General features: G+C 43.1%; 1 long non-coding RNA gene across 1 annotated transcript; it reads right to left on the reverse strand.

The window, feature by feature from the left end:
• Positions 1-1,169: 1,169 nt before the first annotated feature.
• LOC133442206 (uncharacterized) lies at positions 1,170-2,133 on the reverse strand. The gene is made up of 3 exons (XR_009782525.1): positions 1,842-2,133; positions 1,336-1,517; positions 1,170-1,217 (listed from the first exon to the last, which is right to left on the reverse strand). It is a non-coding gene; the product is annotated as an uncharacterized LOC133442206 (long non-coding RNA).
• Positions 2,134-3,613: the final 1,480 nt, after the last annotated feature.

Consider the following 3,613-nt stretch of genomic DNA (forward strand, 5'->3'; position numbering starts at 1 on the left):
AACTTGAAATGGCTGCCATGAAAGTCTTTTAAATCTTATATCTCCTGTTTTCCTTTGTTTTACCCCAGATTGATGCGCCTGTAATCCCTGCCCTAAATCTGAACATAGGATTGCTGCTGTGGCGTTTTGCAGTCAAGCCAACCGATCCTAGCCAGCCAGGAGTCAGCAGATGCCAACTATCGTGTTCTACATGGCCGCTGAAGTTATCCTGAACTATAAAAGGAGGAACGCTGCTTTAATCTGACCCATATATATACATACACACACACACATATATATATATATAAACAGTAAAGTGTTAATGTTAGTATTACTGCTGCTTTCTACAGTTTTATGACAAATTAACTAATGTATGTTCATTTGTCTCCTCTTAGGAGAGCTGATTGAGAGGATTGCTCTGGACCGAGCCATCGATGACAACACTCCCATGCCTGGCCTACGGACGCCAGCCAGCAGGCACAAGCCCCAAGCCACACTGCTAGACAATAAGAAATACTGTATATTATATAAATATATATATAGTATTGATACCTATTTATTTATAAGAAACATGGATATATACTATTATTATTGAAATAATTGCACTACCTCCATTGTTTACTTGTATCCATTCTTGCAATATGTTGTTGTTTTCAATATGTTATTGTATAGATACCTATTTAATTTTGGTATTGAAAGCATTTATATGTAACATGTATATTTATTATTGCAATATAAGAAATTGCACTACCTCCATTTTTTAAATTGTAACAATTTTTTTAAGCATTCAAATTGCACTAGGTTCTGTGTTCTCAGGTTGCAATACTTTCAAATAAACACTTCTTGTTTTTGCACATCAAACTGTTATTTCTCCTTGTTTATAAGACATATGCATTTAAGTATGTTTATTGTGAAGATTGTGGGTATGGATGCGACAGACACCTATGGCTGTATTTCAGACACATTTATTTCAGTGTGGGTTTTAGCATCACTCATTTTTGCAACACAGGCTAGAACACCCATGACAACTTCGAGGTGTGGAAGTCCAGTGTAGTACTTCACTTTGTTGATGTCATCCTTCAGGAAATGTTCACCCATTTTCCTCTGACCGAGCTCCCGTTTCAGGGCCCTGTTCTCTTCCAGCAGCTGCTTGATTTCATCCTGCCGACGATGACAGAAGTCACATTCTGTCAGCGGTCTCTGGTCAGGTCCATCGTCTACTGGTGCTGGTGTCTCCACTGTGGATCAGATAAGATATAGTATATTCTGAAGGAAATCATTGGAGCTAAATGCGCCACATACAGCTGCAACAAAAACAAGATATGGTCTTGTATCTGCTGGCTCTGTAAGGCTTACCTGCTGGAAGAAGGTCATCCATAACTGTGTCATCCATCGCAGGTGTACTGTCAGTCCTCCGCCGTTTTCTCCTTCCCTTCTCTCATAGCGTGCAGTCGATGTGACATTTATCTTAGTGTGGCCCAGGTTGAGAGATGGGGCTCAGTCTGGGTGGGAGCTGTACATTTCATTTGCTGGTTTTCCTGGTAACCCAATCAAAATTATCATCCCAAAACATAAGTCTTGAAAAAATATAGAACCTTAATGTTATGTTATGATAGGAACACTTATTTGAATGGATGTGCATAACATAGATGTGGCACTCATAATCATGACAAGGCACCTGTAATGACTTTATGATTTCTTACATGTCATGATTATGAGTGTCATGTCTATGTAATGCATAGTGTTAGCCTTATGACTGCCTTTACGTGTGTTTGTGTGAGCGCTTGTATGTGTGCGTGTGGTGTTGCAGTTGAAGGAGAGACAATGTATAAAAAGATAATCATACAGCATCTTTAACTTACCAGAATGAAAATGCAGGGAGCAGACTCTCATCGACATCGGGATAATGTGGAAGGTTATATTTGGTCGTCTTACAGCCAAGCGAGCCGACGACTGTTTGTTATCTCAGATGTTTGGAGGTTCTGCCTCCGAGCAGGAACCGGTGAAAAGTTAAACCATTAGCGATTTTTTCCCCCACGTCTGTTATGTGGAGCTGCTGCTGCAGCCACAACACAGCAACAGGCTACCAGGGTTTACAGAATAATGTAAAGTAACGATTTCACGTAAAACACGACGAAGAGGGGGCACGTCTGTACGCGGTGCGTAGTGGTCTGAAGAGCTGCTAATGGTTCGTCCAGCATGGCGGCTGCGCCAGGTGATGACGTAGATTGCGACTCTCTCTATTATTTCGAGGGAACGAAATACTTAATTCGTTCGCTCGATATCCTAAATCGAGGGAACGAAATAATTAATTTGTTCCCTCGAAATAATTATTTCGTTCCCTCGATTTAGGATATCGAGCGAACGAATTAGGATATCGAGCGAACAAATTAGGATATCGAGGGCTCGAGTTAGCGTTCTTTATTTATTTTTTCCTCCAGTGGCCACTCGGGGGCTCCGTAGTTTCGTGTTTCGTTTGTGGTTTTTGTTGCAGATTTCCAGTGCTTGACGTGTGCCTCCGTGTGTTCTTGCTTCCTGGTCCTGAAAAGTCCGTTTGTAGCCTTGAGCAGACATGGACTGAGGAACACGAAGCCGCGATTCGCTCTTGAAATGATGTCACATCCTGACTCAGACATCTGATTGCCCATCCCCCTGACCAATCGGTGGCATGTAGTTTGATGACAACATGCGGATATTTGAATTATAACAGGGAGTTAAACTATGGTTGGAAACCCTCCTTCTCAAAGGAGCAACTGAATCTAAGGTGATTGCAGCAAATCTGCAGTGTTACTAACAAGGAAATTAACATCTGCAGAGGTAGAACCCAGGTCACTGGCCACAACTGCTTCACTATTTTCCACTGTTGTAAGATGAATGATGGACTCACAAAATTTAGCAATAGCTTCATTGGACAAACATCTGCTAAAATAATACCTCATATTTTGCGCTTCAACATCGACAATATTAAATTCAAACGTTATTAAATAATGGTCGGATAAGAGGGAGTTTACAGGCGACACCAACAGATTATCAGGTTCAACACCGTAGGGGAGGATGAGATCGAGAGTATGATTAAAACAGTGCGTCTGTTAGGAGTCCTCCTCCTCTGGCTGGGAGAGCCAGCAGCACAGGTGCTGCTGATCTGCCATCTACCCCAGCTGCCACTAATCGCCAGCCCAGGCTTAAAAGAAGACCTGGACCTTCACTCAGTGCTTGATTGTACTGAACCCATGCGGTAACTAAATCAGGCCCTTCGTGAAACTTTCTCTAGCTTTTTCAGCCCTCGAGTTTGAACCTTTGTGTCGTGCTTACGTTAATCCCTTTGTTTTTTGTCCCAAGGCTTTTTGTTCCTGTGTCTTCGTTGCCTCCCTGGAACCCTCCTCCACGCCTCTGTTCCCCTCGCAGCCATTCTCGTGGATCTCTGTGACCCCCCCCCCGCTGCCAACTCACGACTGACCCTGGTCTCCTGGACCCCCAACCATCGCTCCCCCGTTTCCTCTGCTTTCCACTCCGGACCAACCCCTGAGTCCGTTTTTTCCCCTTCACCTTAATAAACAGCCATCTGGCTCTTTATTTCAATCATCTGGTCTCCTGCCTGTTTGTGGTTGGCTACTCGGGTTCACCTCAGGTTTTG

The sequence above is a fragment of the Cololabis saira genome, chromosome 4, assembly GCF_033807715.1.
Source record: "Cololabis saira isolate AMF1-May2022 chromosome 4, fColSai1.1, whole genome shotgun sequence".
NCBI lineage: Eukaryota > Metazoa > Chordata > Actinopteri > Beloniformes > Belonidae > Cololabis > Cololabis saira.